Source organism: Bufo bufo, chromosome 2 (assembly GCF_905171765.1).
Source record: "Bufo bufo chromosome 2, aBufBuf1.1, whole genome shotgun sequence".
NCBI classification, from domain to species: domain Eukaryota; kingdom Metazoa; phylum Chordata; class Amphibia; order Anura; family Bufonidae; genus Bufo; species Bufo bufo.
The window spans coordinates 524936114-524960954 of record NC_053390.1 but is presented as its reverse complement, the minus strand read 5'-3'; positions in this window follow the sequence as shown (position 1 = coordinate 524960954).

The window sequence follows — 24841 nt, the reverse complement described above, 5'->3', positions numbered from 1 at the left end:
AAGAGTTTTCTTTATTTTCATGACAATGAAGGCATCAAAACTATAAATTAACACATGTGGAATTATATACATAACAAACAAGTGTGAAACAACTGAAAATATGTCATATTCTAGGTTCTTCAAAGTAGCCACCTTTTGCTTTGATTACTGCTTTGCACACTCTTGCCATTCTCTTGATGAGTTTCAAGAGGTAGTCCCCTGAAATGGTCTTCCAACAGTCTTGAAGGAGTTCCCAGAGATGCTTAGCACTTGTTGGCCCTTTTGCCTTCACTCTGCGGTCCAGCTCACCCCAAACCATCTCGATTGGGTTCAGGTCCGGTGACTGTGGAGGCCAGGTCATCTGGCGCAGCACCCCATCACTCTCCTTCATGGTCAAATAGCCCTTACTTTCAAAGTTTTCCCAATTTTTCGGCTGACTGACTGACCTTCATTTCTTAAAGTAATGATGGCCACTCGTTTTTCTTTACTTAGCTGCTTTTTTCTTGCCATAATACCAATTCTAACAGTCTATTCATTAGCACTATCAGCTGTGTATCCACCTGACTTCTCCTCAGCGCAACTGATGGTCCCAACCCCATTTATAAGGCAAGAAATCCCACTTATTAAACCTGACAGGGCACACCTGTGAAGTGAAAACCATTTCAGGGGACTACCTCTTGAAGCTCATCAAGAGAATGCCAAGAGTGTGCAAAGCAGTAATCAAAGCAAAAGGTGGCTACTTTGAAGAACCTAGAATATGACATATTTTCAGTTGTTTCACACTTGTTTGTTATGTATATGATTCCACATGTGTTAATTCATAGTTTTGATGCCTTCAGTGTGAATCTACAATTTTCATAGTCATGAAAATAAAGAAAACTCTTTGAATGAGAAGGTGTGTCCAAACTTTTGGTCTGTACTGTATATGGCCACGTTTATCGGCAAGTGAATATATCTCTGGCACACAGCTTCGGTGCCAAGATACATCTGATCACAGACACGTGGTCTAGCAAACACGGGCAGGGATGGTACATAACTTTTACTTCCCACTAGGTGAACCTTCTGACAGCCGTCAAGCATGTAACCCGTGGCACCCGTGTGGATTTGGTGTTACCGCCACGGATTGCATGCAGGCCTGCCTCTTCTTCTCCTCCTCCTACTCCATCCTCCGTCTCCTCCTAGGCTGACTCCACCTTTTCCACTGCTACCGCCTCTTCCACTACATCCCCCAAGCTCCCCAGAACCTATTTGACGTGCCAGGTGAGAGGTTGCCATGTTGTGCTGCGGCTGTTGTGCCTGGCAGAGCCACACCGGTACTCCACTCCGCGGTCACAGGCCGATCAGTGGCTAACTTTGCTCAATTTGACAGTTGGTAAAGTGGTGTGTGACAACGGTGCCAATCTGAGAGAAACAGGGCAAAATGACACAAGTGCCGTGCATGGCACACATCCTGAACTTAGTCGTGCAGCGATTTGTTCCCAAATACCCAAGGGTCCAGGACGTCTTGCAGCAGGCCAGTAAGATCTCTGGACATTTTAGAAGATCTTACACGGCCATGGCTCGCCTTGCTGACGTTCAGCGGCGACACCACCTGCCCGTCAGACGTCTGATTTGTGACAGCCCGACGCGCTGGAACTCCACCTTGTATATGCTTGATAGGCTGCTCAAGCAGCAATGTTTCGTTAACCACTACTTGTACGAACTCTGCAGCAGGAAAGGTGAATGCCTAATTTTTGGGGCCTGTACTGGCCTACAGTAAAATTGTTATTCAGTGACCGCCTAATGTACCTCCAGCCACATACCGTATTTTTCACCCCATAAGACACAGTTTCCTCCCCCCCCCCAAAGTGGGGGAAAAATGCCCCTGTGTCTTATGGGGTGAATTCTAATGAAGCGCTTCATTAGTACCGGGAAGCGGTGAAGGATCTGTACTCACCACTTCCTGATCCTCCGCTCGGCTGTTTGCTGTGCAGGGCTGTGCACCATTTGACCTCACTGTGCGCAGCCTTCACAGCTGACAGCCAAGAACCAGGAAGAAGATGGAGAGCGCTGGTGGTGAGGAGCGGCGGCGTCCAGGAGCAGGAGAGGTAAGTTATTTTTTTTTCTTTTATTTGCTCTGATTGCTGACATGGGGGCATGATGGCTGACATGGAGGCATGATGGCTGACATGGGGGCATGATGACTGACATGGGGGCATGATGGCTGACAATGGGGGGCTGATGGATGGGGCTGATGGCTGACATGGGGGGTTGATGTCTGACATGGGGTCTGATCTGAGGCATTGGGGGTCTGATCTGAGGTCTGATTAACATTGGGGGTCTGATTGGGGCTGTGAACTGAGTTCTGATTAACATTGGTGGTCTGATTGCTGGTCTGACCTGATGTGTAATGGAAAATAGTTTTTTCTTATTATCCTCCTCTAAAACCTAGGTGCGTCTTATGGGCCGAAAAATACGGTAATCACTTGTTCTTTTCTGTCAGATGAAGGCCTAATTTTTGGGGCCTGTACTGGCCTACAGTAAAATTGTTATCCTCTGACCGTCCAATATACCTTCAGCCACATAATCACTTGTTCTTTTCTGTCAGGTGAATGCCTAATTTTTGGGGCTTGTAATCCCGTGGCCTAAAATAAAAATTTTCTAGGCTCCAGCAGGGCACATTTTTGAGAGTTTCCCTTTAAGATGCATAAAAATGGTCCCTGATTAAAATACATATTTTTTGTGGGAATTTTTGCCATTGATCGCCCTCTGGTATGTCACTGTCCATGTTGTGGGACTATTTGTGCACTTCTAGTAAGTATTTGGAGGCGGCAAATATGACCTGAAGGTTTTTCCGGTTCGCCTGCTATTAAATTGAATGGGGGCCGCCGCGAACGTGCGGTTCGCTAACATTTGATCGCGAACATGCGGTTTGCTAACATTTGATCGAGCCGATGTTCGTCCTTCACTAGTTAGGTGCACATCATATACCCATTTATTGTGTGAAGTACACCTGCACTGCATACGTGACAGTGAAATTAATATAGTTAATCCGTCTGTTAGTTAGGTGCACGTCATATACCCATTTATTGCGTGAAGTACACCTGCACTGCATACGAGACAAAGAAAATAATATAGTTAATTCGTCTGTTAGTTAGGTGCACGTCATATACCCATTTATTGCGTGAAGTACACATGCACTGCATACGTGACAGGGAAATTGATATAGTTAATCCGTCTGTTAGTTAGGTGCATGTCATATACCCATTTATTGCGTGAAGTACACCTGCACTGCATACGTGACAGGGAAATTTATATAGTTAATCCGTCTGTTAGTTAGGTGCACGTCATATACCCATTTATTGCGTGAAGTACACCTGCACTGCATACATGAAGCACACCTACACTGCATCTCCACAATGTCCCATGGAAGCATTCAGCTGTCTATCTCCCAAACACTGGAGGGAAAGAGGAAGTACCCCCCTACCCACCCGCGATCCCTGGCCCTGTATGCCAGCATTTCAAAATTCCAGGCCTTTGAAATGCTGTCATTATGTCTGGTGGAGACGGAGACTTTTAAAAAACTTATGGCGGTGGCTGTCCCACAGTACTTGGTTCCCAGCTGCCACTACTATTCTAGGCGAGCCATCCCCGCCCTGCACAACCAAATAGTGGACAAAATTAGGTGTGCACTGCACAACACCATCTGTGGCAAGGTCCACATAACCACCGATACCTGGACCCGTAAGCACGGGCAGGGACATTATATCTCCCTAACTGCACACTGGGTAAATGCAGTGGCGGCTCGGCCTGAGGCGGATAGCAGTTTGGCGCATGTCCTTCCTCCACCGAGGATTGCAGGACGTTTCTCTTTGCCTCCTGTTGCCTTCTCCTCCTACTCCGCTTCCTCTACTACCGCCTCCTCATCTGGTCAGCCTAACACCTTCACCACCAACTTCAGCACAGCCAGAGGGAAACGACAGTAGGCTGTTTTGAAACTCATCTGTTTGGGGGAAAAATCCCACACCGCTGTGGATGGGCATGGCACAACAGACTGATGAGTGGTTGGTGCCACTGAGCCTCAAGCCCGACCTGGTGGTGTGTGATAATTTGTCGAAATCTTGTAGCAGCTCTGGGCTTAGCCGGTTTGACGCACATCCCTTGCCTGGCCATGTGCTGAATTTGGTGGTACAGAGGTTCCTGAATAATTACCCCGATATGTCAGAGCTGCTGCAGAAAGTGCGGTCTGTCTGTGCGCGCTTTTGGCGTTCTCACCCTGCTGCTGCTCACCTGTCTGCGCTGCAGCGTAACTTCAGCCTTCCCACTCCCTGGCTCATATGCGACTTGCCCACAAGGTGGAACTCCACCTTGCACATGCTGGAGAGACTGTGTGAGCAGCAGCAGGCGATAGTGGAGTTTCAGCTGCAGCACGCACGTGTGAGTCGCTCTGCGAAATAGCACCACTTCACCACCGAGTGGGCCTTCATGCGGGACGTGTGTGCCGTGTTGCTCTGTTTCGAGTACTCCACCAACATGGCCAGTGACGATGACGCAGTCCTCAGCGTTACTATCCCACTTCTATGTCTCCTTGGAAAAAATGCTTCGGCGATGATGGAAGAGGATGTGGCACAGGAGGAAGAGAGATCATTTCCACGGCTATCAGGCCAGTCATTCACAAGTGGCTCGGAGGTTGGGTTCCTGCACCAACAGAGACCAGGTACACAATTGTCCAGCCAGTGCACAGTTCTGGAGGTAGTGAGGTTCTGGAGGAGGAGGAGGAGTAGGAGGAGGAACCGTGTTCACAGCAGGGTGGCACCCAAAGCAGCTCATGGGCATCACTGGAGCGTGGCTGGGGGGATACAGAGGACACAGACAATACACCTCCCACAGAGGACAGCTTGTCGTTGCCTCTGGGCAGCCTGGCACACATGGGCAACTACATGCTGCAGTGCCTGCGCAACGATCGCCGAGTTGCCCACATTCTAACCAGTGCTGATTACTGGGTGGCCACCCTGCTGGATCCCCGCTACAAGGACAACGTGCCGTCCTTAATTCCGTCACTGGAACGTGATCAGAAGATGCGCGAGTACAAGCGCACGCTGGTAGATACGCTGCTAATGGCATTCCCACCTGACACCGGGGGCTCAGTGGAATGAGTTACCTCTGAGCTTTAAAGAGGACCTGAGATTACAATATAAGTACCTGTTACTGTAGGGCAGTGATGCCCATCCTACGTCCCTGGAGAAAGTCTAAAGAATACCAATACACCTTAGACTTTTCCCCCACATTCATCAGCGCAGTGAGCAATGTGAACGTCACAGGCAGCGCAGGCTTACAGCAAGGAGCTTTGTTATTGGTTGGTATAGGTGCGCACCGGAGCAATACAGGTCCTGCAGCAGGGGAAGCCGGCGAGAGCTGGAGGGAGGAGGGGCCCGCTCAAGGGGTGGCTGTTGTAAGGAGAGCGGGGCGTGCTGCCCGAGGACCTTGGGAAACATGACGGCCCTTGGAGAGGTAAGGAGCCATGGACTCATGTAACTAGTCTCCGGTTACCCTGCTCCTCCCCCTCCTCCTATCACCCCACTAGTGACCCTGCTCCCCCCTCCTCCTGTCATCCCACTAGTGACCCTGCTCCCCTCTCCTCCTGTCACCCCACTAGTGACCCTGCTCCCCCTACTCCTGTCACCGCACTCGTGACCCTGCTCCCCCTTCCTCCTGTCACCCCACTAGTGACCCTGCTTCCCCCCTCCTGTCACCTCACTAGTGACCCTGTTACCCCCTCTTCCTGTCACCCCATTAGTTACCCTGCTCCCCCCTCCTCCTGTCACCCCACTAGTGACCCTGCTTCCCCCTCCTTCTGTCACCCCACTAGTGACCCTGATTCCCCCTCCTCCTGTCACCCCACTAGTGACCCTGCTCCCCCCTCCTCTTGTCACCCCACTAATGACCCTTCTTCCCCCTCCTTCTGTCACCCGACTAGTGACCCTGCTCCTCCCTCCTCCTGTCACCCCACTAGTGACCCTGCTCGCCCCTCCTCCTGTCACCGCACTAATGACCCTGCTCGCCCCTCCTCCTGTCACCGCACTAGTGACCCTGCTCCCCCCTCCTCCTGTCACCCCACTAGTAACCCTGCTCCCCCCTCCTCCTGTCACCTCACTAGTGACCATGCTCCCCCTCCTCCTGTCACCTCACTAGTGACCCTGATTCCCCCTCCTCCTGTCACCCCACTAGTGACCCTGATTCCCCCTCCTCCTGTCACCCCACTAGTGACCCTGATTCCCCCTCCTCCTGTCACCTCACTAGTGACCCTGCTCCCCCTCCTCCTGTCACCTCACTAGTGACCCTGATTCCCCCTCCTCCTGTCACCTCACTAGTGACCCTGATTCCCCCTCCTCCTGTCACCCCACTAGTAACCCTGCTCCCCCTCCTCCTGTCACCCCACTAGTGACCCTGCTCCCCCCTCCTCCTGTCACCCCACTAGTGACCCTGCTCCCCCTTCTCCTGTCACCTCACTAGTGACCATGCTCCCCCTCCTCCTGTCACCTCACTAGTGACCCTGCTCCCCCCTCCTCCTGTCACCCCACTAGTGACCCTGCTCCCCCCTCCTCCTGTCACCTCACTAGTGACCCTGCTCCCCCCTCCTCCTGTCACCCCACTAGTGACCCTTCTCCCCCTCCTGTCACCCCACTAGTGACCCTTCTCCCCCCTCCTGTCACCCCACTAGTGATCCTGCTTCCCCCTCCTCCTGTCACCCCACTAGTGACCCTGCTCCCCCCTCCTCCTGTCACCCATGTTCTGTTTTGGTGCACTATATGCTAATCCATACCATCGGTACAGGGAGGAGGATATGGCAGTGTTTCTCAGGGCTGTGAGTTAGCCAACCACAGTGGAGAGCGTCACAGCAAGGGAGAAAAAAAGCTTGCCTTTTCCCTGATGCGCTCCGCTGCGTTTGGCCATCTCACAGCCAGGGAGAAGGAGACGCCCCATGAGAAACAGGGCCGTCTCCTCCTCCCTTTACCGATGGTATGGATTAGAATACAGGGAGGGAAACCAGAATGGGGGCACAGCAGGAGAACGGAGCAGCCCATTGGACAAAAAATAAGAGTGAGGACATCTCCTCAATATGCCAGGTACATAATGTCAGGACCGGTGAAAGGTTCTCTTTAAACAGGGTCGATCTGTTAGAGAGCATTTTATAATATAAAATACTGTATTTTCATGGGATTTTTTTACTTACTGTATAATCCACCTATAAACATGTATTCATTTTGTAAATATAAATGTCCATACAGGATGCAATATTTATGAAGTCAATAGACCACTTTTTCCTGTATTACTATAATAAAATTGAGCAAGGTATAACTGCAATAAAAGACACATAACACTACTATGTTATGGAGCATCTTTTTATTTCAGGTGCTTTTGCCTATTAGCCATTTGCTATTTCACGGATCACTTATGAGGGACAAATGATGAAAGAACCTTAAGTAGGTTTTTGAAAACGGCATGCACATTCTTGTTGGAAACTTATCCTCCTGTTCACAAAGTATATTTAAGGACAACGTGAGTGCCATCAGTTGTAGCCTTCTCAGGTGATATGCCTCCTGAGGTGTAAATGGCCTCTTGACCTTTTGCTGTAGTTCATAGACACTAGGAAATTTTATAAAATGCCAACATTGTCTTAGTTAAGCATGAAAACACTTGGGAGGACAAGTCATCAACAAAAGTGAAAATGTCCAGAGGGTATTCTACAGAGAGCTGAGTTTGGCGTAAGTCAGGAACATGCAAATGAAACATTCTTTAATCTAGATTGCAATGTCCAGTATTTAAAAAAGAAATATTCTTATATAGTCTTCATTTTGTCATTTGGAGAACATATTACATGTTCATATTACTGTATACATATATCTACATGCAAAATCATCTGTGTTTTGTTAGCGTCACTAACTTTTGAAAAAACTTTTTATATATCATAGAGACATATCAAAAGTTTTGATTGGTGGGGGTTTGAGTGTGGATAAAAGCGACTGGACAGGAGCTACAGAGACTCACCAATCTCTACATGGCCTACAGAAGGAGAGAAAAAGGCAAGAAGTTTCAGAAATCTGAATGAGTATTGGAGTCAGCAATGTATCCTGCTACCAAGGCTCTTTAGACTTTACTTCAGTGAGGGAAATACTGTTAAGGCACCCTTCACACTTGAACACGACTTGGCCTGTCTTACCTTGAAAAATGAGAGACTATAAAAAGATAGAGAGCAAAGAGTATGATAGTTACCATCATTGCTTAAATCTATACAAAACCATCTAGGAAGATTTGCGCTGTATATTTTAGGAACTGTGTTTTTGCTATTGTTGGATGTACTACAATTCTCTTCTGCACCTGAGTAAAGAGATACATTTTATTTTGATATGTCTGGCCTGATTTCTGACTCCCGCACCATACGCTAGCCATTGAACTGTAACAACCAGAGCTTATATATTTCCCTACTTATAAATGCACCCCTAATTAAGAATAAGAATGGTAGTTATACCTAGACAACCAAAAAAAAAGAAAAATACAATCCAGCAAAATGGCTCACATGATATCCAATAACAAAGATAAATACCCAATCAGGATAATGAAGGTGTCGAGGTTAAGACATGCAAATTTTCTACCCTATGAGTATCACTGGTGGACAGCAACTTCCTCAGAGGTTTTAAACGTTAAAACCTTAAAATACTGTAATACATATTTTGTACATTACATTACTGAATTGTGCTTATTTATTGTTGTCAGGAATGAGGACCGCCTTATTCCTAGTTATTATAATGTTAGCTGTGATAATATATGTTTTATGGTTATGTGTTGTGGTGTAACATGTTCTGGTGTGATTCACATATATATACAGTATGTATTTATATATTTGTGTTGCCAGGCCAGCAGCTATTGATGAATTGGTTTAAAGGGAACCTGATGCTAACGAGGATGTTCTCGCTGGCTGGTCACACTCGGGACAGGGGACAGTAGACTCTCCGGCGCCTTGTGTCAGCGTGGGGGCTTCCTAACCAGAGCATGAACCATAATCCGTACCCTTCATAACTTGTTCAGGAGGGATCGGATGTCCCCAAAACCTAGCTTATCATCTCTGGTATGATGGGGGCATCGCATGGACACCAGACATGGCATATCAACTCACCTTTATCTTCTTAAAATAAGGATCTCATCTTCCAAGTATCGTGGACGTGTAGAGTTTGATATGCTAGGACTCAGAACGATGAGATATGAATTATGAAGAAGGGCTGGGGTCTGTATCTTCACCAGGGCAACTGGGAAACTATCTTTTTGATATTTTCATACCTGTTCCCTAGTTGGCCAGGGGGCCGGCTGCATGGGTAATGTAGCTTGGCCCAGAGGGGCTGAGCCAGAGGTGGGAGTGAGAATCCCCCTCAGGCCTGCCCCTGGAGGAAAGGCATAAAAATGCAATCCCTGGATATTTGGGTGTCACAAAGTGGGAGATCCAATCAAATTGATTTGTGCACCATTACTCTGCCCAAATCTCCTGGGAGGAAAGGACTTTTACCACCCACATGCTTAGTATCAGAACTTTCTATGTTTTAACCTTTTTATTTTACATTTGTTTGCCATTTATGTATGTCTCTTGTTAATCATTTTTTGTAACCAAGTGCTGTCCATTTTTCATACATTAAACCTAAAAGTTTGATGGTTTGTCTTGTAACCTTAAGAACTTGTTAGCTCCATGAAGAGTACGTGTGCAGTCTGAGGCTGTATGTTGTTTTTCCGTGAGGCCTACTATCGTGTGTGTGTTTGCTTGCGAGTGGAACACTCAGGGGTGTCCTGTCGAAATTATAACGGGCGAGTGGTGGCGGCAAAAGTTTTGTGTTATTGCATGGATGTGCTTGCAGGCTTCAGGTGGCGATTTATGCTCGAGTTACGGCTTGGCGCAGGGCGTAACATCATGTGAGGACGTGAGAGGTGAATCGGCCTGAAGGGCTTGGGCAACCCTTGTCACTTGATGCGGTGGGGCTGTCTGGTCCCTGGTACGTGAGAATTGTCTACCGAAACTACAATCACAATTAAGATATTTTAAATAATCTGAGCAACAACCATGCCCTGATTTATATATCTGAAATGTGATTTGACAGCATGCTTGAATTGTTACGCTATATAATTTAGCAACATTGTCAAGTGTTGTCAGGCCACTGGAGTTGCACACCCATTTTCACTGTTTCATTTCAATTTTGTTTTGTTTTCTCTTTTATCATTTTGATGATGAAACTACTAAAACATTGGATTCTAAAAATAGAAGGAACTTACTGGGTGAGGTTATTTTACAAAAGCTGTTTTAGCACAAGGGATAGACTCCTCACTTTTGACTGCTATGACATGGAATTTACAAAGAAATATGTTACTTGTAACTAAGAAGCAGCATTACATAAAGAACATACAAAATATTAATTCCATATAACAGCACTTAGAATTTTGAGAATTGGCAGTTTGCAGGTTTGGGGACTTTATTTTAGCTACGGCTCATTCACTTAGCTTATGAGTATACCTTTCTGTAAATGGTCCTCCAAATTTTAGTTCCTTTTTATCAACATCTAAGCAAAATATGATGGAAAACTCTTTCACTTTCTCAAGGTCATAATATTAATCATTAACCATCTTAACTATTTTACTGGAAATTTCCAGGCTTGTCATGTCCCAGTAACCTCTGCTGAATTTTCTCATGCATGTCAAACTTTCCAGTAGGGTTTATTTAAAGGGAATGTGTCACCAATTTTTTTTCTGCCAGTTAAAACCAGAGAGTTACACATATCCTTTTTTCCAATCTGTTTTTATTTTCTGATTATAGATTTGTTTTTCTATTTCTAGAGCATGATTATTGGGACTGCTATATTGCCTCAACTGTTACTAATACCCCATACAGTATAATGTCTCCTTGTAGCCCAAAAATATTTTTCTTCGAAATGGGTATTTATCGTGATATATATTGCTATCACAATAAATTTCTTAATATCGTAATCATGGGAATATTTTGTATATCACCCAACCCTACTCTAAACTGCTTCCATACCGACAATCAAAGCATTGCTAAGGAAATCTTTTGCATATATTGTATATTGAATACAGACATAACATAAACTAACAAGGCAGACTTCTCAGCCACTGCCCACTGCCTCCCTACATTGAATATATACATATCATTGCTTTGTACTGAAAACCAAAACCTTCTACCTGTGTCCATGTGTGTAACACTTACTGTCAACACTGATTGCTAACAGTCCTGCTGGCACTAACTAACTAACTAGCTGCCAAAATGCGCCGGGAACCTAGGGGAGAGTTGATCTGTCGGAGATCAGTACTGACAGTAAATTTTAGACCCTGAAGCACAGATAGAAGGTATAGCTTTTCAGTTACTGGTGTCTATATTCAATGTACAGTACACGCTGAAGATGGAATTTCCTTAGAAACGTTTACAAACTTTCCTAATAAAGTATAATTCAAAAATTCATAAGATCACCTAGACATAAAAAAGAAATTTAAACAACAGTTACACTTTAAAATATGTTTTATGTAACTTACTTATATGTATGTAATTTTAATGTTATACTTTGAATGTCATTTTTAATGCTATTAGCACATGGGTCTCAGTAAGTTTAAAAATTCTAATATGCTTACTCTTATAATTCTCCATTAGTTCTCTGCAGCTTACTGTCCACTATTAACTCCTCAACACCTCTCCAACCATCTGCAAATGTCAGATTATCACAATATGATAATAAAAGGAAGCAGTTAAATGAGAACAATGCCACATTAAATGTTCCTTTACACTGCCCGATATTTAGACAGATTATTGCTAACGAGCATTTGTACTAACTCTCGCTAGCAATAATTGGTTCATTTAATGGTGCCGCTGCTTACCCTCTGAATGTGCGAAATACACATTCATTGTGTAATAGATCATTGGTGTGGTCACCTAAATTATTGTTTCTGCTACCCACAAACAGTGATTATGTATGGGGACAAGCTATTTCATTAGTGATCGCTCCTCCCCATACTATGGAGGAGATCACTGCATATAAATGCAGTGGTCTCCTCCACTGACGACAATCATCTGCTCTATCGAGCAGTGTAAAGGGGCCTTTAAAGGGGTTGTCCCACAAAAAATATTCTACAGTTTTGAAACCAGCACCTTGATCTGAATACTTTTGTAATTGCATGCAATAAAAAAATTTGCATAGCCACGGAGTTATTCAATAAAATTTATCTGCATAGGACCATATCTGTATCTGCTGTTTGTTCTTTTTCCTATTTCTTTGCCCTGCTTACTGACATAGGCCACACATGCTCAGTTTCATCTTTCAACTGCATCTTGAGTTGTGATAGGGAAAGCATGGACACGCCCCCTGATCTACAGCAAAAAAGACACTCCCCTTGAGCTGTGAGCTTGATATCAATCTAGCAGAGCAATGAATGGGGAGATCTCTGGATCCATGTGAGGTACAGAGCTGGTTCTAGCTTTGTTAGAAAGAGGTCACTGTGTACTATATGGTGTCATTTTTACACTAGTCATGGGATAACCGCTTTAAAAGGTAAGTATATTAAAATATTTTTACCATCTTGATACGTGATTTTGGGGGGACCGATAGCTCCGTCAATATGGTATTCCTACAGGTAGAAGTTTTATGTTGTCAATAGTAGTTGGGAATTCTATAGATGCACTCTACAGAACACAATTTTACTGAATCTTTTACACCTTGACACCACAGTATCACCAGGTGCTTAGTGTGTATGGAGGGTCAAGACCCCTTTACCACATAAAAAGATCTGTATTATAAATGCATATGGTAGTTGGTGGGTCAAGTTACAAATTTTGCATTTGGGCTTCATAGCTTTAAACTGCACATCTAGTTACTAATATCTTGCTGGCAGTTGAAGAAGCTATCCAATGTACAGTAAGTGACTTTATGAATTTTATATAGTCGAGTAGAGATATTGAAGTTAAAGGGATTCTGTCACCTTGTTTTAGCTTATAGAGCTGCGGACATGCACGGCTAGATCGCCGCTAGCATGTCCGCAATATACAGTGCTGCCCATAATTATTCATACCCCAGGCAAATTTTGACTTAAAGTTACTTTTATTCAACAAGTAATTTTTGGACGGAAAATGACATAGGTGTCTCCCAAAAAATAATAAGACGATGTACAAGAGGCATTATTGTGGAAAAAAAAACATTTCTCTGCTTTTATTTACATTTGAGCAAAAAGTGTCCAGTCCAAAATTATTCATACCCTTCTCAATAATCAATAGAAAAGCCTTTATTGGCTATTACAGCAATCAAATGCTTCCTATAATTGCAGACCAGCTTTTTGCATGTCTCCACAGGTATTTTTGCCCATTCATCTTTAGCAATGAGCTCCAAATCTTTCAGGTTGGAGGGTCTTCTTGCCATCACCCTGATCTTTAGCTCCCTCCACAGATTCTCAATTGGATTCAAGTCTGGACTCTGGCTGGGCCACTCCAAAACGTTAATGTTGTCTGCTAACCATTTCTCCACCACTTTTGCTGTGTGTTTGGGGTCATTGTCATGCTGAAATGTCCATTGGTGCCCAAGGCCAAGTTTCTCTGCAGACTGCCTGATGTTGTCGTTGAGAATCCTCATGTATTGCTCTTTTTTCATGGTGCCGTTTACTGTGATTAGGTTCCCTGGTCCATTGGCTGAAAAACATCCCCAAAGCATTAGGTTCCCACCACCATGTTTGACAGTGGGGATGGTGTTCTTTGGGTTGAAGGCTTCTCCTTTTTTACACCAAATGAAGGAAACATCATTGTGACCAAACAATTCAATTTTTGCTTCATCTGACCATAACACAGAAGACTAGAAGTCTTCTTCTTTGTCCAGATGAGTTTTTGCAAAGGCCAAGCGAGCTTTTGTGTGCCTTATCTGGAGAAGTGGAACCCAACAGTGTGCAGTGTCCGTTGGTTTGTCTGCCTTGAGACATTGCCACCAGCAGAGCCCAGATTCACCAGGATGGCCCTGGTGGTGATCTTCGGATTCTTTTTCACCTCTCTAACTATCCTCCTGGCCAGCACAGGTGTCACTTTTGGCTTCCGACCACGTCCTCTGAGATTTTCCACAGTGCGGAACATCTTGTATTTTTTGCTCAAATGTAAATAAAAGCTGAGAAATGTTTTTTTCCCCCCACAATAATGCCTCTTGTACATCGTCTTATTATCTTTTGGGAGACACCTATGTCATTTCCCGTCAAAAAATTACTTGCTGGTTGAATAAATAAAAAATTTGCCTGGGGTATGAATAATTATGGGCAGCACTGTACCTGTCCCATAAAGCTGTGTCCTTTCATTGTGCTTAAAAAATGATTTTGGAGATATGTAAATGAGCCTAGTAAGGTGCCCAAGGGGCTGTACTAACCTTCTTCGTGCCCAGCCACGCCCCCCTGTGAAGGAGCCCAGCACCGCCTGCATCCTCCGAATCGCCTCCTTTCTTCACAGTTAGATTGCCATAATCTTGCGATGCGCGAATTCGCGCATGCGCAGTTCGTTCCCAGAGGCTGATGCCAGCACAGGGAAGGAACACTATACCGGCACTATGCATGCGCGCGCCAGATTACAGCAATCTAACTGTGAAGAAAGGAGGAGTTTCGGAGGACGCAGGCGGTGCTGGGCTCCTTCACAGGGGGGCGTGTCTGGGCACAAAGAAGGTTAGTACAGCCCCTTGGGCACCTTACCAGGCTAATTTGCATATCTCTGAAATCATTTTTTAAGCACAATAAATGGACACCGCTTTATGGGACAGGTATATTGCGGACATGCTAGCGCCGATCTAGCCGTGCATGTCTGCAGCTCTATAAGCTAAAACGAGGTGACAGAATCCCTTTAAGTGCAGATACTGTTGAATTTGTAACCCCTTAAGGAGTGGGCTAATTTTCACCTTAAGGACCAGGCCATTTTTTGCAAATCTGACCAGTGTCACTTTATGTGTGAATAACTTTAAAACGCTTTTACTTATCCAGGCCATTTCCAAGTTTCAGTTTCTCTACTTCTATAGTACATAGTAATACCTCCAAAAATAGTTATTAATTTACATTCCTCGTATGTCTACTTCATGTTTGGATCATTTTGGGAATGCCATTTTATTTTTTGGAGACGTTACAAGGCTTAGAAGTTTAGAAGCAAATATTGAAATTTTCCAGAAATTTTCCAAAACCCACTGAAATCACTTTGTGAGGCTTACATAATAGAAACCACCCAAAAATGACCCCATTTTGGAAACTACACCCCTCAAGGTATTCAAAACTGATTTTACAAACTTTGTTAACCCTTTAGGTGTTCCACAAGAGTTATTGTCAAACGGAGATGATATATCAGAATTTCAATTTGTGGGCAAATTTTCCATTTTAATCCATTTTTTCCAGTAACAAAGCAAGGGTTAACAGTCAAACAAAACTCAATATTTATTGCCCTGATTCTTTAGTTTATAGAAACACCCCATATGTGGTCGTAAACTACTGTACGGGCACATGACAGGGTGCAGAAGGAAAGGAACACCATATGGTTTCTGGAAGGCAGATTTTGCTGGACTGGTTTATTTACACCATGTGCCATTTGAAGCCCCCCCTGATGCACCCCTAGAGTAGAAACTCCATGAAAGTGACCCCATTTTGGAAACTACACCCCTCAAGGTATTCAAAACTGATTTTACAAACTTTGTTAAACCTTTAGATGTTCCACAAGAGTTATTGGCAAATGGAGATGAAATTTCAGAATTAAATTTTTTTTGCAAATTTTTCATTTTAATCCATTTTTTTCAAGTAACAAAGCAAGGGTTAACAGCCAAACAAAACTCAATATTTATTGCACTGATTCTGTAGTTTATAGAAACACCACATATGTGGTTTTAAACTACTGTACGGCCACACGGCAGGGCGCAGAAGGAAATGAACACCATATGGTTTCTGGAAGGCAGATTTTGCTGGACTGGTTTATTTACACCATTTCCCATTTGAAGCCCCCCTGATGCACCCCTAGAGTAGAAACTCCAAAAAAGTTACCCCATTTTGCAAACTACACCCCTCAAGGTATTCAAAAGTGATTTTACAAACTTTGTTAACCATTTAGGTGTTCCACAAGAGTTATTGGCAAATGGAGATGAACTTTCAGAATTTAAATTTTTGGGCAAATTTTCCATTTTAATCCATTTTTTCCCAGTAACAAAACAAGGGTTAACAGCCAAACAAAACTCAATATTTATTGCCCTGATTCTGTAGTTTATAGAAACACCCCATATGTGGTCGTAAACTACTGTACGGGCACACGGCAGAGCGCAGAAGGAAAGGAACACCATATGGTTTCTGGAAGGCAGATTTTGCTGGACTGGTTTATTTACACCATGTCCCATTTGAAGCCTCCCTGATGCACCCCTAGAGTAGAAACTCCAAAAAAGTGAACCCATTTTGGAAACTACGGGATAAGGTGGCAGTTTACTTGGGACTATTTTTAGGGTACATATGATTTTTGGTTGCTCTATATTATATTTTTGTGAGGCAAGGTTACAAAAAATTGAAATTCAGAAATTTCATCTTTATTTGCCAATAACTCTTGTGGAACACCTAAAGGGTTAAAAAAGTTTGTAAAATCAGTTTTTATGGAGTTTCTACTCTAGGGGTGCATCAGGGGGGCTTCAAACGGGACCTGGTGTCAAGAAAACCAGTCCAGCAAAATCTGCGTTCCAAAAACCATATGGCGCTCCTTTCCTTCTGCGCCCTGCCGTTTGGCCATACACCATTTTACGATCACATATGGGGTGTTTCTGAAAACTACAGAATCAGGGCAATAAATATAGAGTTTTGTTCGACTGTTAACCCTTGATTTGTTAATGGAAAATATGGATTAAAATGGAAAATTTGGCAAAAAATAGCTGTTTTGGCACAGTTTTTTATTTTATTTTTTTGACTGTGTTCATTTGAGGGGTTAGGTCATGTGTTATTTTTATAGAGCAGATTCATACGGATGCGGAAATACCAACTATTTCTACTTTTTTAAATTAATTTAGGTTTTACTTTATAATATCCTTTTTTAAACAAAAAAAAAAACATTTTAGTATCTCCATAGTCTGAGAGTCAGTTTTTTTTTTTTAGCCTATTGTCTTAAGTAGGGGCTCATTTTTTTGCGGGATGAGAGGACTGTTTTATTGGCACTATTTTGGGGTGCATATGACTTTTTGATTGCTTGCTATTACACTTTTTGTAATGTTAGGTGACAAAAAAAAGCTATTTTTTTGTCCCCTTACATCACTAAAAGTGTACTAGCAAGCGATTAAAAAGTGATTTGCACCCCAAAATAGTGCCAATAAAATCGTCCTCTACTCCCGCAAAAAATTAGCCCCTACTTAAGATAACCGGCTAAAAATAAAAATGACTCTCAGTCTATGGAGATACTAAAATGTTTTTTTTTTTGTTTAAAAAAGGATATTATAGTGTAAAACCTAAATAAATTTTAAAAAGTAGACATATTAGGTATTGCCGCATCCGTAAGAATCTGCTCTATAAAAATAACACATGACTTAACCCCTAAGATGAAAGCCATTTTTTACACCATTATTATTATTTTTTTACTGTGTTCATCTGAGGGGTTAGGTCATGAGAGCCATATTTTCTTTTTTTTTTTTTTCTGGGCGATTTTCAGTGGCTAAATAGAATTAAAATTGTGGAAGAAGATTATTAATTTAGTACTCCATGGAAGTGTGGTACTCCCTGAAGCAAACGTCAATGCAGAGGCCCGGATGATCGGGGCACGTGTTACACTAAGTGGTGGCGTCCTTCCGTATCCCCCTCCTGTGTCACACTCTGCACTTTTTTTGGGACCGTCCCTTCTTTCCAGTATGGGGGACCACACCTGGAATGTGTTGGCCATGGACGATCCGGGCGCCTCCAGTTCCCGAGGTAATCTGGCCTGCTCTTTCCCGGTCAGAAAAGATCAGGGCCTTGAGGGCTGCCTCATAGAACTGGAGGAATTTCCCTGTGTTGGACAGCACAAAAGAGTTGTACAAGGCAACCTGTACCAAGTAGACCACAACTTTTTTGTACCATGCCTGGGTTTTGTGCATGGCGTTATATGGCTTGAGGACTTGATTAGAGAGATCAACTCCTCCCATATACCGATTGTAGTTGATGATACAATCAGGCATGAAGACCGTTGCCGTGGTACCTCGCACAGGGACAGGGGTGATGCCGTTACTGTGAATTGTGGACAGTACAAGGGCATCCCTCTTGTCCTTATATCTGACCAGCAACAGGTTTCCACTGGTAAGGGCACGGGTCTCATCCCTGGGGATAGGCACCTGGAGGGGGTGGGTAGGGAGGCCGCATAGATTTTTCCGCACAGTCCCACAAGCGGACGTGGATCTGTCGGCGAGAGACTGGAACAAGGGGATACTAGTATAAAAGTTATCCACGTACAGGTGGTAACCCTTATCTAGCAGTGGGTGCATAAGGTCCCACACAAGTTTCCCGCTAACACCCAGAGTGGGGGTACATTCTGGGGGTTCAATATTGGAATCTCGCCCCTCGTACGCACAAAGTTTGTATAGCTTCACACCATAACTCGCCCGCTTAGAGGGAACATACTGGTGGAAAATGAATCTCCCTTGAAAGCAATGAGAGACTCATCAACAGCGACCTCTCATCCAGGTACATAGGCCTCCAAAAATTTTCCGGATGGCCTTAAAATGGGAACGTGTCATGGCCATACAGTAGAGTGGGGTCTGGTAGAAGACGTCCCCACTCCAGTACAGCCTGACACTGGGTTTTTGACTAGGCCCATGTGCAGCACGAGGCCCCAAAACGTCCTCATCTCGGCTGCACTGACCGGTGTCCAGCCACCGGACCTAGTCAAAAAAGAGCCCGGGTGTTGAGCAATGAACTGTTAGGCGAACAAGTTTGTTTTTTCCACCATCAGATTCACAAAGTGGTCACTGAAAAAAAAAAAAAAAAATAGTCATATTCAGTGAAGCCCACTGTCGGAATCTGGATTCCTGATTGGCCAACAAAATCAGGAATCACGGGCTCAAAATCCTCTGGGGTACACCATGCTAGTTCACCGGTAGGGGGCTCAGGTGGACTTATCTGGTGGGCCCGGAAAACTAGTACTACCCGCTGAGCTGCTCGTACTAGTGTGGGCCACAGTGTCCCTGGCATGGGGGTCCCCTTGCTCTGCCTGGCGGCTTCCCTGTCGCCTTGGGGGCTCATCATCATTACTAGATGATGAGGATGACGCGGATGACAAGAGGAAAGTTGGGTCATCCTCGTCCTCACTGGGGCTCTCGGAATCGGAGGCAAGCAGGGCGTATGCCTCCTCGGCCGAGAACATCTGGCGGGCCATAGGCGAGTGTGTAGGTGCGTGTGTGGAAAACTTTATTTAGTGTGCGTGTGTGGAAAACTTTATTTAGTGTGCGTGTGTGTGGGCGCACGGGTGTTCGTGTACCTACCCTAAACCTAACAGAAAAAAATAAAAATAAATTAAAAAAAAGCCCCAAAAAAAAAAAAAAAAAGATTCTAACTTACTGATCAGCGGTCCGAAGCTGATCAGCGGTGGGGTGGGCGATGCGCTAACAGTGGCCGGACGCTAAGAGTGACGGTCACAGTCAGCGCACGCACACGAAAAAAAAGTTATTTCGCCCCAAAAAATGTGTGCGGTGGGGCAGGGTCACACAGCTGAGTGTGCTGTGGACCCCAGACAACCAATCAGGGTGATGCTGAAAAAAAAACTCTCCCTAATCTTCCTGCCTAATCTAAGCTGTCCCTAAACGTGTCCCTAGGTACCTGTGGTGGCTCAGATGGGGGGATGCTGGGCACAGATGAGGGGTGCTGGGGGTGCTGAGCTCCATGAGGCTCCTTTCTCCATGCTCCAGGACGCAGTGTGGAGGAGGAGGCAGAGCTGGGGGTAGTCAACCGCCCTGCCAGCCCGTGCAGCTATTCGGAAGCGATCCTAAAAGGTGATGTCACCATCATCTTTCAGGATCTAAGGATGGTGATTGGTGGTGTATTATCACACCACCGTTCACCATCCTATTCCGGGATATTGGGTCACCAGAGACCCAAATAACCCGGAAACGCAGCAAACCGCAGGTCTGAATTGAACTGCAGTTTGCCGTGATCGCCGATACGGGGGGGTCGCAGGACCCCCATCCACATTGTCACAGAGTGCACTCTGTTCCGATCACCGCCCTGTCAGGAATCAGGAATACACAGGGTGTACAGGTACGCCCTGTGTCCTTAAGGGCATACCTGTATGCCCTGTACCCCCAACAGGTTAAGCTCTGAGTTGAACAACCCCATTAACTAATTTGACATTTATAATGGAGATGATGATCATAAATGTTTTTCATAACGACTTTATCAGTGGTTATTTAAGTTTCAACGCTTAGATTTTGTTGATCTTAAAGAGAGTCTATCAGCAGTTTTGAATGGCTGAAACGGCTGACAGCACTATGTAGGGGCTGAGAAATACAGTATAAACATACCTTTTGTGGAGCTTTTATTATCAGGAGTAGTGTGAATATGCAATGGAGACAGAGCTTCACTGTGAAGTGTTCTCTTCTCTTTGCACTGAGCTGCTTTACAGCCCCTCCCTCTACTTTCAATGACATCTACAGCATCCAACCAGGCGACCACTACATGTGTCACTCAAAGCAGAGCAGTGGGTTTGTGAAGCAGATCAATGCAGAAAGCACTTCACAGTGAAGCTCCTCCTCCAGTACGATAAAGGAGCATACTAAAAGTCCACATTTTCACTACTCCTGATAATAAAAGCTCCACAAAAGGTATATTTGCATTGCTTGCCCCCACCTAGTGCTGTCAAAGGTTTGGAATTGTCAAAACTGCTGACAAATTCCCTTTTAAAGGGATTCTGCCAATATTATTCATGTATCAACAGGATATGTGGGGTCCCAACCCTGGGTACTAGTAGGAGTGTGTATGAGGAGTTGGTTGAGTATTCACATTGACATTTAATAAAAACACTTTGGGAGTTATGAAAATTTGTAGCTATTTGTAGCACTCTAGCAACTAAACTTAGATCTCCTATTCATTGGAAAGAATCAAAATATCTAGCATTAATGAAGAATGACATTGAATGGGTGACATTAAGTATAATTTGCCTGAATATCAAACAAAAGGCAGTTAAATTTCTAAGACAGATCTCTCCTTTTCATAACCCCCAATGAAGATATTGTTTTTATCAAAGCCACATGACTTAGTGTATTTTTAGTTTAAAAAAAGACCAAATTTACATCTACAGATGACATACCTAGAGCGTGTCCTTATTCTACAAAAACTCATAGTGGTGGTGTAATACTGAAAACGCTGTGTAACCAAAATATGATTGTCTAGGGTTATTTGTGTAGACATAATAAAGACACGGCTATGGAGAGTACAGCAGTCTGGCAGTATGCACAAAAGGATTTGTATTGTTACAGAATTTTCAAGTGCAATTGTGCAAATGTAAACAGGCTCAGGCAGGAATCCCCTGACTAACATTATTTAACTCTACTGTTTACCAGATAGAGCACACTACCCGCATATCTGCACCCATCTCTTGTTTTGCATTTGGAAAATATGTATTTTGTCTTACTGTGGTTTTAATTAAACAAATGTCTTTTAAAATATCTATGTTGTGTTTCCATGGCAATACTGTAAAATGTTATGTAAATGAATGCAACAGATATTGATCTGTAATTTATATAGTTTAAAAAGGTATGTGAGAGGAAGTGAGAGGAAACACAAGCGGAGCTTACACAAGATACATTAGAACCAAGAGAAGGTCATTAATTGCACCACTGTTTGCTTGGATAAACACGTTTGAGAATGTAAGCAAACCCGTGAAAGATGTATAGCATAGTATGACAGCTCTCAATAATTTTATAGATCCTGTAGGCCCAAATATGTTACTTGTTTAATTGTGCCGAGAACTATGGAATGTATAAGCCAGACAGTTGTTCGATGTTCTTCTGTATGTTACAGGCAGTGACAGAAGCCTGTTATTGCGGAAGGTTTTATTCTGTCTACAAATGTCCTCTAAATGACATATCTAGAGATGGGCAAATCCCTTCTAAACTAATCAAATGTGTCTCAAATTTCCCCTAAATTCGGATTCCAGTCAAATCTGAATCTTTGGTGATTGGATTTGGTAGACTCTCCCAAAATGGCAGCCACCATGTTATGAAAAAGAAGACATTTCCAAATAAGGGATAATTTGTGGGCTATGTTTAAATTTAAAAATAAAATCTAACACTTCAGTGTGTTTTTAAACAGACTGTTACCATCGGCTGGCATGCATTTACCCATAGCCATATATGTCACAGTCACTTTGACATTATGACTGGTGTTTTGGTGTTAAAAAGCTTGAAAGGGGTTGATGCAGTCCTACCAGACCTCAGAGTGTCATGCATGACTTTTTAGGACAATCTAAGCACTTTTGATTCTGGATAAATTTATTCATACCTGAATAAAATGTGCCAACTGATTCCTTAAATACAAACCCGAAATTAATTTCAAGTATACAGTGTCAATATTAGGACATCCTCAGATATAAAAAACAAAACAGCACTGACTCGAACACTGAGTCTGATGCTAACCCTGATGATGACATTGACTCTGACCCTGATACTGATCACTCAGTTTTTAGGGTCATCCAAACATGTTAATGGGTCCGGATCCGTTCCGCAATTATGCGGAATGGGTGCGGACCCATAAATTTTCAATGGAGCTGGAAAAGATGAGGACAGCACAATGTGCTGTCCGCATCCGCATTTCCGGTACACGGCCCCGAACTTCTGGTCCGCGGCTCCAGCTGCGGACAAGAATAGGAATCCTCTATTAAGTGCCAGTAATGTGCGGCGTCAGTGTTTTGCGGTCCGCAATATGCGGACCGCAAAACACTACGGATGTATGAAGGAACACTTACTTGCTATTACGGTATTTTTTAATTTGCTACATTATGCATATAACAATTCTGATTGGTCACAGATTAGGTCTAGCCACTGTATTAACTGATATTGAGGAAATTTAAAAAAAACGGTGTAAAGGAAAACTAGCTTAGATGTTCATAGCACCTTTAATTTTCCAGAGCTCCTTTGGAAACTGAAAGGTGAAATCTGATTCATTGCTATAGGCAACTAAGCCAGTTTTTATTTACACCAGTTTTGATAAATCTTCACCTTTGTCTCCTGATTAATGCAGAATGCTCATACAATAGGAAAATCCATTTGATTACAGTCAAGGTAAAGTACATATCTGTGTCTTAATTCTAGTTATTATAAATAATAATTTATACAATTGCTCCCTGAATATAGACAAATAGTTTACTTATATTGTGTTGCCTTCACAGAATTTAACCTTTGACAGTGTTCTCAGGCTCCTTCAGAAATCTCTTATGATAACACTTTAACCAGAAAAACTTCCTAGCTACCTAGGTTCCAGTTTAGACACTGAAATGATGTCTGACTTTCACATCTGCTTCACTGGTCTGTGTCAGCATCAGCATGAGCAGGTTGATCCCCTCTCTAGCTCCATCTATCTTGTGCAGTGGAGTATTGTCATAGAAGGGAGGGGTACTGTCACTCACAGATCAGAGACTGACGATGACCCAAGGCTGATGTTGACCAGTGAAGACGATCAGATGTGAAAGTTAGACATCATTTAAGATTGTAACCTGAAACATTGCTAGCTGTAAATCTTTTCTAGTTAGAAAATTAAGGAGTCTGAGGACATTGTCAAAAGTTTTATAGCTAGCTAGGTTTCAGATTTCAATCTCAAATGATGTCTGACTTTCATATCTGTCTTCACTGGTCAGTGTCAGCCTCAGTGTCAGCAACAGTCTCTGCCCTGTGAGCAGCAGTTTAACACCCTTCTGTGAATACACTACAGCCAAATGTACAACACTATGGGGGGAGTTTATCATGTGTGGTGGTTAGAGATAAGTCGAAGTTGACGAAGTGGAATTCGATCCGAATTTCAGGAAAAATTTGATTTACACTGAATCCGAATTTCCTCACGTTTCGTGGTAACCAGTGGCGACTCTAGGAACAATATATGGGGGGGGGGGGGGGCAAATAAGATACCACAGTCAAAAATAGGGGGGGCACTAATAATTTTTACCACTTAATCATACTACTGAATAAAACAAAATAAATATATATAAATAAGATTACAAAATACTAGAGTATTGCGGCATGCAGGGATACATTTATAATAAAAACAATTTACTTACAAAAGAAGCTATTCAGTCGTCTGCTGTGCTGTCCCCTCCTTGCTTCCGCTGATTCTTACCCCTCCTTTCTGCCTCTCCTCAGTGCGCAGGCGCTCTGTTATGGGGGATCTGTTAATGACACACTGTTATGGGGGATCTGTGGATGACACACTGTTATGGGGCATCTGTGGATGACACTGTTATTATGCCTCTCATTAGCCCCCATTATGCCTCTCATCACCCCCATATCAGCCCCCATGCCTCTCATTAGCCCCCATATCAGCCCTTATGCCTCATTAGCCGCCATATCAGCCCTTATGCCTCAATAGACCCCCTATCAGCCCTTATGCCTCATTAGCCCCCATATCAGCTCTTATGCCTCATTAGCCCCCATTATAAGCCCTTATGCCTCATTAGCCCCCATTATAAGCCCTTATGCCTCATTAGCCCCCATATGCCTCTCATTAGCCCCCATTATGCCTCTCATTAGCCCCCATATTAGCCCTTATGCCTCATTAGCCCCCATATCAGCCCTTATGCCTCATTAGCCCCATTATCAGCCCTTATGCCTCATTAACCCCCATTATCAGCCCTTATGCCTCATTAACCCCCATT